This window comes from Anser anser (assembly GCF_964211835.1).
Source record: "Anser anser genome assembly, chromosome: 1".
Lineage (NCBI taxonomy): Eukaryota > Metazoa > Chordata > Aves > Anseriformes > Anatidae > Anser > Anser anser.
Window position 1 is genome coordinate 19,856,779 of NC_139720.1, and position 14,082 is coordinate 19,870,860.

At 41.0% G+C, this 14,082-nt stretch overlaps 1 long non-coding RNA gene across 1 annotated transcript in view; it reads left to right on the forward strand.

The window, feature by feature from the left end:
- Nucleotides 1-12,313: 12,313 nt before the first annotated feature.
- Nucleotides 12,314-14,082, forward strand: part of LOC310880540 — a 61,312-nt gene continuing 59,543 nt past the window's right edge. The window contains exon 1 of the long non-coding RNA XR_014571753.1: nucleotides 12,314-12,451. This is a non-coding gene — a long non-coding RNA (uncharacterized lncRNA). The remainder of the gene's footprint in view (nucleotides 12,452-14,082) is intronic.

Sequence of the window (14,082 nt, forward strand, 5' to 3'; positions counted from 1 at the left end):
ATTTAGGGATGAATACAGCAGCTGCTTGAAGTACTGAACAACACAACAACATTGAAAAACATAAAAAGGTGAAATAAATTGGAGAAAAATAAAGGGCACATTTCTGAAAGCAGAACGTAAACATAAGACTAGAAAATTGGCTAAGATGCTGTGTTCAGCATTTCTTAAAATAACTGACATGAAAATGTACATGGTCAGGGTTCATAATTTATCTAATTTTTTATAGTGGTAGATTTATTTTATTCAGTACTTTTTCTTAAAAAATATCAAAACATCACCTCTATTTTACAGATAACCAACAGAAGCATAGTGTCTTCCTTGAAGTTGTTCAGTAGTTGCAGGAACACAGAACACATCTCCACAGGTCATATTCAATACATTGTTCATTATCTATATTCTTATTCTTGCCTTGAGTGCAGTACCAGTTCCCGGACTCTTTACCTCCCTTGTCTCTAGACATGGACTTATATTTGGACCAATGTGTAGGAAAAATGCCAAATTATGAAATTCCAGCCCATTCAGTGACAACCTACCACCTACAGACTGCTTCAGTCCAACTTGCCTTGCACCTGAGACCTGACATTGCACCAGGTGGTAAAACTGCCTGGACCATTGCAGGTACACCATTACACCATGTGGTAAAGCTACACTTTCTGATCAGACAGAAAGCACGTGTGATAACTAGACAATATGTCATATCAAAAAGTCCATTTGCAGATGCAGAGATGTGGTCAGCAGGAGAACTATGTTTTTACAAAGTCTCTGTGGAAATTGTTTGCAAAAATAAAATGTATTTTTCTTGGTGGCTGGATAACAAGATCATGTTACCTGACGGAAAGCACCAACGGGCAACCCAGTGACTTAAAGAGTTGTCACCAGAATTTGTTATAGGCACAAAATAGTTTTACCCATGCATAGTGACTGGCAAAGAATACAGTCTAAAATACTATCTCAAAACATGGCCCTTTCTTCAAAGATATCCATCCTTTTGCCAGCATAAAAATAATCACTATGAAATGGACTAAAAAGTATACTTGAATGTGTAGAAGAATCTGAGGTTAAGGATGGCTCTGTCACTATTGGCTCTGTTCACATTTCTCTGACAGTTCTTAGGTCTTTGGAATAATATTACTTCCTCCTCTTTTAATCAATCTGCAGCATGCAGAGCAGGAGATACTCCCAGTGTAAGACAGAATACGATGTTTGATAAGTGATTTTATTTTACTTTAAAATGATTAGCAACTCTCAAATACCCAGAATACTCCCTCAACTGTAGTCATAAAATTTATTCAAGAAATTCCTTTTGGAAACTGTGCATATGTATACAGAGTACAATCCTTCTCTTAACAGAAAGGATAAATGTTAATAGTATGTTTAGAATTAACTATGGCACATTGTGGAAAATAGACTGATGGGCTGGACCTAGAGCCATGAGTTTATAACCAATTGAATCCCGAGTGCTTATCTGAAATATTAATGAATTTCCAAGTCACTGTTTCATAGCTCAGTATTTCATTCATATGATTCTTTTTTTTTTTTTCATATGAGAAGTTATTTTTTTGCTTACAGAACCAGCTGTTAAGCATCTCCTTAGCTGTAGGAGTAACATCTCCACAATCTTCTTTGGCAATAAATTTTGATGGATATTTGAAATTCATTACCTATTCCATCATTATAAATAGGAAGTCAGTTCTTGCCTTTTGCCAAACCTACCGTCACAGAAGGGTCTAACAGGTCTCAGATTCCATATTTTGGACTTGTGGTCTGGAATTTCTGAATGTGCAGGAAGGCTGAACTGAGTCATAGTGTTTCAGCAAGGAATTACAACAGTGGGAGCCTCTTAAAAGTGGATAATTTTAAAGTGAGATGAGTATTTGAGTGATTACAACTTTAGCTAGATTTACACACATAAAATATTTGTATGTTGTGAGCCAGTCATGAAGAATACCTCTGTCCTCAGCAAAGGGAGATTAACAGTTCCACAGGGCTGTTCAGTTAACAAAATAGTTGCCCAAAATAGTTGCCCAAAATAGAAAGTCTGTAACCACCCAGACTGACTGCCGGCTCAAAAATGTAGCAGTTCAGGTCTCTGGATGCAGGGAGTGTCTGAGCCTGTTGCTGCCATCTGAGGGAGGCAGAAGGACTGTGTGTGTGAGGTGCGAGCAGGTGGACGACCTGGTCCGCCTGGTGTCGGAGCTCAGGGAGGAGGTGGAAAGGTTGAGGGCTATCAGGGAGTGTGAGCGGGAGATAGACTGGTGGAGCAACTCCCTGCAGGGCCTGAAGGAGAGGTACCGGGGTGAGACACCCCAAATGGGGGTGGACCCCCTGCCCTGTCGGGCAGAGGGAGGGGACCTAGGAGTTGAGGAGGAATGGAGACAGGTCCCTGCTCAATCTCGCAGGCAACGCCCCCCCCCCCTACTGCCCCCACCTTCCCAGGTGCCCTTACATAACAGGTTTGAGGCCCTAGAGCTTGAGAGACCGGTGGGTGAAGATGAGGTAGAAAGTCTACCCAGGAGGATACCTAGGGCGAGGAGGCCGACTCCATGCCTCAAGACTGCCTCCACCAAGAAAGACAGAAGGGTAATTGTTGTAGGCGACTCCCTTCTCAGGGGGACAGAAGGCCCTATTAGTTGGCTTGACCCTACCCATAGGGAAGTCTGCTGCCTCCCTGGGGCTGGGGTCAGGGATGTTGCCAGAAAGCTTCCCAACCTGGCTCGCCCCTCTGACTACTATCCGCTTTTGATAGTCCAGGCTGGCAGTGATAATATTGAAGAAAGAAGCCTGAAGGCTATCAAAAGGGACTTTAGGGGGCTGGGACAGTTAGTGGATGGAGCGGGAGTACAGGTGGTGTTTTCGTCCATCCCTACGGGGGAAGGGAGGGGTACAGAGTGGACACAGAAAGCCCACCTGATTAACACGTGGCTCAGAGGCTGGTGCCAACACAGAAATTTTGTTTTTTTTGACCATGGGGCGCTTTATTCGGCACCCAGCCTGATGGCCACAGACGGGTCCCTATCTCTAAGGGGAAAATGGATCCTAGCCCAGGAGCTGGCAGGGCTCATTGAGAGGGCTTTAAACTAGGCAAGAAGGGGGACGGGGCTGAAATTAGGCTTGTTGGAACTGTGCCAGGGGGAATAATGGCAAGGCCGGGGGAGAAGGCAATGGCCCAACTGAAGTGCATCTACACTAATGCACGCAGCATGGGTAACAAACAATAGGAACTGGAAGCCATCGTGCAGCAGGCAGGCTATGACTTGGTTGCCATCAAGGAAACGTGGTGGGACCACTCTCATGACTGGAGTGCTGCAATGTCTGGCTATAGGCTCTTCAGAAGGGACAGGCAGCACAGAAGGGGTGGTGGTGTGGCTCTCTATATTAGAGAATCTTTTGATGTTGTGGAACTCCAGGCTGGGACTGATAAGGTTGAGTCTCTGTGGGTTAGGATCAGTGGGAAGGCCAACAAGGCAAGCATCCTGGTCGGGGTCTGTTATAGACCGCCAAACCAGGATGAGGAAACGGATGAGGAGTTCTACAGGCAGCTGGCAGAAGTTGCAAAATCGTTGGCGCTTGTTCTCATGGGGGACTTCAACTTCCCAGACATATCCTGGAAGCACAACATAGCCCAGAGAAAGCAGTCAAGGAGGTTTCTGGAGAAAGTGGAAGATAGCTTCCTGACGCAGCTGGTTAGAGAGCCTACCAGGGGAGGTGATCCGATACACCTTCTGTTCACAAGCAGTGACAGACTGGTGGGAGATGTGGTGGTTGAGAGCTGTCTTGGGCAGAGTGACCACGAAATGGTAGAATTCTCTATTCTTGGCAAAGCCAGGAAGGGGACCAGTAAGACCGCTGTCTTGGACTTCCGGAGGGCTGACTTTGAGCTGTTCAGGACACTGGTTGGCAGTCTCTTGGGAGGCGGTTCTGAAGGGCAGAGTTGTCCAGGAAGGCCGGGCACTCTTCAAGAAGGAAATCTTAATGGCTCATGAGCGGTCTGTTCCCACGTGCCCAAAGACGAGCTGGCGCGGAAGAAGACCGGCCTGGCTGAACAGAGAGTTTTGGCTCAAGCTTAGGAGAAAAAGGAGGGTTTATAAACTTTGGAAAAGAGGGCGGGCCACTCACGAGGACTATAAGGATGTTGCGAGGCTGTGCAGGGACAAAATTAGAAGGGCCAAAGCTCATCTGGAGCTCAATCTGGCTACTGCCGTTAAAGATAACAAAAAACATTTTTACAAATACACCAACACAAAAAGGAGGACTAAGGAGAATCTCCATCCTTTACTGGATGAGGGGGGAAACTTAGTTACAAGGGATGAGGAAAAAGCTGAGGTGCTTAATGCCTTCTTTGCCTCAGTCTTTAGCGGCAAAAACACTTGTTCTCTGGATACCCAGTACCCAGAGCTGGTGGAAGGGGATGGGGAGCAGGATGTGGCCCTCACAATCCACGAGGAAATGGTTGGTGACCTGCTACAGCACTTGGATGTATGCAAGTTGATGGGGCCAGATGGGATCCACCCAAGGGTACTGAGAGAACTGGCGAAGCAGCTGGCCAAGCCGCTTTCCATCATTTATCGACAGTCCTGGCTATCAGGGGAGGTCCCAGTCGACTGGCGGCTAGCAAACATGATGCCCATCTACAAGAAGGGCCAGAGGGCAGGCCCGGGGAACTATAGGCCTGTTAGTTTGACCTCAGTGCCAGGGAAGCTCATGGAGCAGATTATCTTGAGTGTCATCACGCGGCACTTACAGGGCAACCAGGCGATCAGGCCCAGTCAGCATGGGTTTATGAAGGGCAGGTCCTGCTTGATGAACCTGATCTCCTATGACAAAGTGACACGCTTAGTGGATGAGGGAAAGGCTGTGGATGTGGTCTACCTTGATTTCAGTAAGGCTATTGACACCATTTCCCACAACATTCTCCTCAAAAAACTGGCTGCTCGTGGCTTGGACTGGCGTACGCTTTGTTAGGTTAAAAACTGGCTGGATGGCCAGGCCCAAAGAGTTGTGGTGAATGGAGTCAAATCCAGTTGGAGGCCGGTCACTAGTGGCATCCCCCAGGGCTCAGTACTAGGGCCAGTCCTCTTCAATATCTTTATCAATGATCTGGGTGACAGGATTGAGTGCACCCTCAGTAAGTTTGCAGACGACACCAATTTCGGTGCGTGTGTCGATCTGCTCGAGGGTAGGAAGGCTCTGCAGGAGGATCTGGATAGGCTGGACCGATGGGCTGAGGTCAACTGTATGAAGTTCAACAAGGCCAAGTGCCAGGTCCTGCACCTGGGGCGCAACAACCCCAAGCAGCGCTACAGGCTGGGAGATGAGTGGTTGGAAAGCTGCCTGGCAGAGAAGGACCTGGGAGTACTGGTTGATAGTCGGCTGAATATGAGCCAGCAGTGTGCCCAGGTGGCCAAGAAGGCCAACAGCATCCTGGCTTGCATAAGAAGCAGCATGGCCAGCAGGGCTAGGAAAGTGATTGTCCCCCTGTACTCGGCTCTGGTGAGGCCGCACCTGGAGTACTGTGTTCAGTTTTGGGCCCCTCGCTACAAGAAGGACATGGAGTTGCTCGAGAGAGTCCAGAGAAGGGCAACGAAGCTGGTGAGGGGTCTAGAGAACAAGTCTTATGAGGAGCGGCTGAGGGAGCTGGGATTGTTTATCCCGGAGAAGAGGAGGCTCAGGGGCGACCTTATCGCTCTCTACAGTTACCTTAAAGGAGGCTGTAGCGAGGTGGGGGTTGGTCTATTCTCTCACATGCCTGGTGATAGGATGAGGGGGAATGGGCTAAAGTTGTGCGAGGGGAGGTTTAGGTTGGATATTAGGAAGAAATTCTTTACTGAAAAGGTTGTTAGGCATTGGAATGGGCTGCCCAGGGAAGTGGTTGAGTCACCATCCCTGGAGGTCTTTAAGAGACGTTTAGATGTTGAACTTAGTGATATGGTTTAGTGGAGGACTTGTTAGTGTTAGGTCAGAGGTTGGACTGGGTGATCTTGGACCTAGACGATTCTGTGATTCTGATTTTCTGTGAAAATAAGCAGGATGAATTAGTTTTTGTTTTTTCTTTTTTTTTTTTTTTAAGCTTTTGTTCTTTTGTGCTAATTACTGAAAGACCCCAGTTCACTGGTTTTGACTAAGTATCTCTTTCCTAGGCAGTTGTAGTTACGTGAAATGACTCCCACCCGTGTTGGTATACTTTATTTGCAGACTACATTTTATCATGTTGACCAAATCAATTTACCTCTTTCTTTCTCCTGGTGGTTATTTTGGCCATGGTCCAACTTCTTTGTTAGGACACAATTTTTAAACTTCTATATCAACCTTAAGCTTTCTTCCATTTGTTTGAAACCTCTCCACAAATCTGCACCTATGTTACCAATTTTTCCTGCTTTATGCTTCACTGACTTAGTCTTGAATTTCACAGTATTTTTTATGTTACTTACAATTTCAAATTCTACTGCTGGTAAGAAATGATTGTGTAACAATCACAGTATTTATTCAATTATAAGGAAATCTTTCAATTCCAACCTTAAAGATAAAAATTTGAAATACTTCTTCCTACTTGTTCCTTTTCCCTTTTCTCAGTACAAAGATGTATACATGGAATAATACATATACAAGGATACAAGGGATCATTAAGGATTTTTAACACTTGAGGATATAATTTGGAGACGGATCACTGAGCTCTGTCACAAGATTAAGCTACAAAACAAAATTCAGTAAGGCCTTTTTGCCTTCTGATGGCACAACGGCACAACAAGACCCAAAAAACCATAACTCCACGTCATTGGAATTCTTCCATGCTAATTGTATGTCTGGCAGTGGTTATAACAGTGGCCTCTAGCCTAACTCAACTTTCTGGGACTGCAAAACCATCACTGGAAATAGAAAAGTTATCTGAGGAAAAAAAAAAAAAAGTGAAAAATTGAAGGAGAAAATGTTATGAACTTGATGAAGCTAACCTAATGGAGAACTAGATATTGGACCTATATGCAATGCTGTTCCTTAAATTGTTCATCATCTTAGTAGATGATGGGGCTAAAGAGAATGGAAAAAATATCTAGTCCTAATTCTCCACAACCCTTCTGAAGGCTAAGTAAAAAAAAGGAAAGTATGTATCATATTTAAATTTATTTAATCATTTAATCATTATTTAAATTATATTTAAATTTAAATTGTTAATAGTGGGGAAAAAAATACCAAATTTAGAAATGTTTAGAAGGAACAAAGTGCACCCTCAGCAAGTTTGCAGATGATACAAAGCTTGGCAGAGTAGCTGACATATCAGAGGCTTGTGAAGCTATTCAGAGGGACCTGAACAGGCTGGAGAGTTGGGCAGAGAGGAACCTCATGTGGTTCAATAGCGGCAAGTGCAGGGTCCTGTACCTGCGGAGGAGCAACACCCAGACACCGGTATATGTTGGGGGTTTACCTGCTGGAGAGCAGCTCCACGGAGAGGGACCTGGTAGTTGTGGTGGAAAACAAGTTAACCATGAGCCAACAGTGTGCCCTTGTGGCCAAGAAGGCCAATGGGATCCTAGCCTGCATCAGGACGAGTGTGGACAGCAGGTTGAGAGAAGTGATCCTCCCCCTCTACTCAGCTCTGGAGAGGCCACACCTGGAATATTGTGTGCAGTTCTGGCCTCACCAGTACAAGACGGTTGTAGTACTTCTAGAAAAGGTCCAGTGTAGACCCACAAAGTTGATTAAGGGATTGGAGCATCTGTCCTATGAGGAAAGACTAAGAGAGCTGGGCCTGTTTAGCCTAAAGAAGAGGAGATTGAGAGGGGATCTCATCGATCTCTTCAAATACCTTAGGGGACCATGTAGAGGACGGGACCAAACTCTTCTCAGTGGTGGCCAGATAGGACAAGGGGTAATGGGTATAAATTGAACCACAGGAGGTTTCATCGCCATATGAGGGAGAACTTTACGGTTTGGGTGACAGAGCACTGGAACAGGCTGCTCAGAGAGGTGTGGAGTGTCCTTCTCTGGAAAGGACAAAACCCACCCCAATGTGATCCTGTGTTTATCAAAACCTGCCCAAGTGTGATCCTGTGTAACATGCTCTAGGTGATCCTGCTTGAGCAGGGGGGTTGGATTAGATGATCTCTGGAGGTCCCTTCCAACCTCAGTCATTCAGTAATTCTGTGATTCTGTGATCCTGTGAGTACTTCCTTTAGTACACACTAAGCGTTCATATGTGACTGCACGCAATAAGTATCAATAACTATTCTTTCCATTGGTCACATGAACACTATTAAAACATTTGTTTAGAGATCTGCGTTTTATATACTGTTCAAAGTCAGAACTCTAAAATAGCACGTAATGGTAAAAACAATTTTCTTATAAACCTCAGGGCAAACTAAAAAGTTAAAACTGAAAAATTGACATATACAAATGTACGTGTAGAAAATATTGACAGAAACTGTAAAGCTGTTTGTTTGTTAGAAGAAAATACAACCAATATTTTTCAGGACTTCTACAACAAGCTTTGTCTGATAGTTTGAATTAAAGACAAACTTGGGACAGGGGTCGTAACTGGACAAACTGGGAAAAACTTTATTTCCTTCATGAACTACGTGACTATTTCTAATGAAGTGGAAAGAACATCTTTACAAATAGAGACACATTCCAGGAATTAAGGGGGAAAAAAATCCGAGAATGTATGGACATAAGAAATGAATAAAAGTCTGTCAATTATGGATACAAACAAATTATGTCTAAGCAGTAATTTATACAGGCTTCTTACAGAAAACTTTAGTTAATTTAGATGAAATCTGTAGGTTGCTTGGTCCTAGCAGTGAATGCTTATTAAAAAACTGCACCATGTGGAATGTTAATAAGAAGAGATAAATAGGTTATTAAACCTTTTGATATCTAACAGTGGAATTCTCTATACTGATTTTGATGCTCCCACAAATCAGGTAACGTGAACATAAGAGAGAATTAAAGCATTTCCCATAGCACAGCACCTTATAGAATTTCCAAATTTTTATGGTGACTTAGAACTAGACACTTTTCAACATGCATATTCCTATCAGTTAGTACATGTGATTTTTTTCAATGTAATTTAAAACAATATAAAACATTGTTCAATTGCAGCAATACTTACAGTAAAACTGTTTTTCTTATTATTCATTCCCATGCTGTGCCCCTTTGTATTGCTGTCTATGTTATAAAATGTTAGTATCCATTACTACTACCTGCTTAATTCGCTTTGCTACTGGTAGGACAACTTTCATGCAGTTGACAGCTCAGAAGATGTAGTTCATTTCTGTCTCTGCATTTGAGGCTTTAGAACTGTCAAAGATATTATATAAGTAGAAGATCTCATAGGATGTAAAGTGCTGTAGCACTCAGATTTTTGAGACCAGCAGTGTGCAATTTGCTTTGTTAACTTTTAGACAACCCACACGAGTTGCTGAGTTGCTACCTTGAACTATCTCTGGGAAACATCATCTGTTTGAGATTTTTATTTTGTCTCAATTGGAAGCAAAATCTTGAATCATAGTTTTTAAGAAAGCAAATACTGCAGTCTGGGAGTTTACAGGACAGTAGCTACTGTATCTTGCTCTCCACAGCCTTACAGGAGAAAGAAACTCCTGGGCTAAAGACAGAATATTGACTTTAAAAAAGGGTTCAGACAGGAATTCTGTGAATAAAAAGCAGAGGAGTGGGAACTAGAGAACTCCTGATGAAAGAACAAGCCAAAGTTTCCAGACAGCTCGTCATGTTAGCTGCCAAAGAAGCAGGAAGTCTACAGTCATTTGGTCACACCATGTGCTGAGCTTCTTATGACATAACAACACTGGGACCTCAGCAACCCCTTTGCAGCTTAGTGGAAACCTGAGAAGACAGAAAGATAATGTGTATCTGTCTGAAATCTTTGGTGCTTTGTCCCTGTAAACCTAGGAAGCTGAGAAACCAAGAATGTGAGAGTAAGACCAACCTGCTCTCCCAGGTCCTGGGCTTTGTTTCAGAATTAAGGCAGCTTTCCCTGTTGGGACTCTATCCAAGCTCTTCTTGGCACTTTGGAATTTCACCGAGTCTCAAGATTGGTTTTGGTTCCAGCAGTTCTCCATTTCCCAGAGCTGCTGAAAGGAAGGCTCAACCTTTCTACATGAATATGTTGTAGTTACAAGCTACTGAATCTGTTTTTTCACCCCTAGCTGAAAAAAAAAATAAAATAAAATACTTCCAAATCTGTACTTTGATTATCTGTATAAACCTAACCTGTCAATTCTAAAAATAGAATAGAATAGTTCAGGTCAGTTGGAAGGAACCTTCAAAGAACAGCTAGTCCAACTGCCTGACCACTCCAGAACTAATCAAAAGTTAAAGAATATTAATGAGGGAATTATCCAAATGCCTCCTGAACACTGACAGGCATGGGGTATCCACCATATCTCTAGGAAACCTGTTCCAGTGTTTGACCATCCTCTCAGTAATGGCATTTTTCCTAATGTGCAGTCTGAACCTCCCCTGGTGTAGCTTTATGTCATTCCCACATGTCCTGTCATTGGTTACCCAGGAGAAGAGACTGGCACCTCCCTCTGCATTTCCAACTCTCAGGAAGTTCTCAGGTTTAAATGTACCTCATGGAGTTTCCTACAACACTCAGTCTTGACAATTTATTTCAGTCAGCATACCTATTTAAAAAACTCTTATTAATGAACACTGACATAACACTAACTTTTGAGAGCATAAGCATAGTCTGAAACACTATCCCTTGTTAAGTGGAGTGTTATCACACTCTTTGCAAATCAACAATCATTTTACCACAACATAAATGTGGTTCTTGAACCCAGCTTATTACTGTCTTTTCATTAAGAGTGGAAATAGAGTCAACAAGACAAACTTGGGTTGATCTTGCTTATCTGCGAGCTGACATCTCCAGAGATTTGTGGCACCACCAAAAAGGGAGGTGGCAGTGTTGTCAGGGTTGATATGACTATGTTACTAGAATTATGATCATGACAGTCACTATCCTGTATGCTGAATGAGGACATCCAGTACATAGCAGGCTTTCCAAGAGGCTTTAGACTGTCAGGTCTATAAAGAAACTCAGCTGGAAAGAAAGATCAGGAAAAAGCAGTAGAGTAAAGGTTAATTTCAGGGAAAGTCAAGAAAATAAGAATGCGGAAGAAATGAATCCAATAATTTCCTTTATATTCTAGGTAAACTAAAGAAGTCTTGTATATCCATATATATGTTCAGGATAACAAAATTAATAATAATAATAATAATATATTGATCAAGAGAGTTCAAAACTGGTTTCATAATTTATTTAGAGTGGATGTGGCTAACTTGATAGTTCAACTGACACTAGGATTAAGCATTTACCTCTTTATAAGTGAGTGAATCAGTCACTATTATACAATCTAACTTTTCATATACCTTAAGGATAGAAAAATTCTCTGCTGTAAATTATCCCTCATTTTCCACCTGAAGATAAATCTAGCAGCCCTGAATTTCTATTTTTTTTTTCTTTAGCAGCTGAAAGGAGTTGCCCAAATGTAATAAATGATAAAGTCTTATGTCTGTCGATCTCAAAACTGCTTTTGAAATATTTGCAACAATTACCCCCAAAACCCTCAGGCTTGCTAGACATTAGGAAAATGCATACAAATTAATTGTGCTAGATTTTCCAAAAGCACCTTGTATAGATCAGGGCAAAGCAATAGTCCTGAATATAAACACACATTATAGGCAAGACATTCTGAAATTGTAGCACCTTTTGGCACTGAATGAGGTTATTTACAGAAAAGCAAAACCCACAGAAAATTATGAAAAGACAAGTAAAATTTCTATCTTTTTTTTTTTCTCAGCCAGTTTCTATTTACTAGTGTGTAGACTATATAGTTCAGCTAATTAAAATCAGATACACTGCTTCAGCTATCTGAGCTATGTAAACTGTCATCAACCAAACATGAATACTTTAATTCCTAAAAAAAAATAAAATACTCTTATAATTCCATATTTTCTTTGTTTCTACCTTATGCTGATAATATTCTGCCTCACCAACTACTGTATTATCCCTTGGGGAGGCCACAGGCTTTGTGCTACTCTATGGAAAAATTTTTACACTTTTCTTCAAATGATATTTTTCAGTACACTGATTTCAATTGGTCACACTACTGAGAGACTTGTCTATTGTTTAAGGAACTTAATAGATTAAACCTGTTGCAATAAACAAAGCCCTACTCTTGATATAAAACAGTAATACCCAAAACTCATAGTATAGTCACTTTAAGTGCCCGGACATGCGAGGCAAGTTATCAGGTTAGTATAAATATCTCTGGAGGTGGAGCAACAATTTTTTTCCAAGGAAGTTAAGACAACTAAATTAAATCAGCTCATAATATGGCTTTCTTAGAATGATTTAGACCGAACTGATCCTCAAAACAAAAACTAACAAAACAAAAACCAATGAGAGCAGCACATTTACCTCATGGTAAATAAGGTAAGACTTTGGTGCTTCAGTTTTTTGAGTATTCTTATTTTCTTTTTCTTTTCATAGGGTTAAAGTTTTAAAGTAGTTTAAGTGCTATTACCACTATTCTTGCAGTCTAGCATTTCCTCCAAACAAACATGGAAAACCCTAGTGTATATGACAGTGCTACATTTTCTTAGCATACTTGCCACGTTCAACATCTGCATAATGGTTAACATAGAATAACTTATACAATTCCATAACAAATAATGGGACTGAATGGGTCTTTGGTGTATAAGGAAAACAGTCTTATTTTACTGCCTAAAAATGAACTTAGGAAATTTAATATATTCTAAAATTGGAACAGAGTTCCCTTGCTCTCTCTTAAGGTGGAAGTGATGATACTGCTTATTTTCTAAAATCTTTTGTCAATATATTTCAATAATTTTTGGTAGAAGCTTGCTGTATACGTATAAACTGCATCTGTGACCCATGTTTTTGTCCAAGGTCTTTAGACACAAGTCCAAAAGATCCTTTACACTGTGAGATGTAAAATGATCTTTAAATAAATTATTATTGGATTCTTTTTTATCAAATGTTATTTTAGGAGTCTTTTTATACTAACCCTTTCCACAAAGTCACCCTGGATAAGTATAGTTTCTCATAAATACTTCATTTCTAGAAATGTATTTATTTCAGCAAGAAGGTGAAGACTGGGCTGGCTTTTCAATTTGATTTTTCAGGACATTTTCACCATAATTAAATAAATAAATAAAAGAAAGCTTTGTACCTAAGAATAAAATAATATACTGAAATGTTCTCAGAGCTATGACTCCCTAATTTTATATTGTGATTATATCTACTATACACTACTTCTATACTTAAATTTATATTCTTTAGCATACCGAACTTTTATATGCCAGTATATTTTAAATGCTCATTCTTTACTTTTCAGCTATTATTGGTTTCCAAAAATCGGCCATAATGTCGAGTCCTATTTGCACACTCTTTGGTTTATGAATTGTTAATCTGATTGAACTGCTGCAATACATAGCAGCTGTATGGGTTCTTCATGCTCATTGTGAATTCATGTGCTGAATATTACTCTGAACCTTACTGTGAATTTATTAAGTATACAATATAGTAATTGGTAATCTCAAAAGAGTGTAGTGTTTCACTTTCTTAAATTAGCTATAAGATATTCAATTTCTTTTACAAACGTCTCAGCATATTTCTACAACCAAAGACAACCTGATTCCTCTGATTTGTTATACACAGCAAGGATTGCTTTATTATCTTGCCAATTGTATTTGCTCTATAGTATCATCATTTTTAGAAGTATTTCCTGTTGTGTATATTTCCTACTGTATGATAAGATTTGCCTTACAGTAAAGGTTATCAAGAATCAGTACTAAAAGATTTATATCAATACTACAGACAAATCTAATGAACAGAGCACAGGAGTTGTCATGCTGCAGCACACTAAAGGTTTATCTAGCTCAGTACCTTTCCTCCAGTAGTGGCCATTAGCAGATAATTTACATGTCTTTAAATGTTATTGCAGCTGTAAAAACAGCTGTCTAAATCCACAACTCAACCAAATGCAGTACATACCAGATATAACCAATGCTCCTTTAAGTTGTCAGAGGGTTAAATACAAA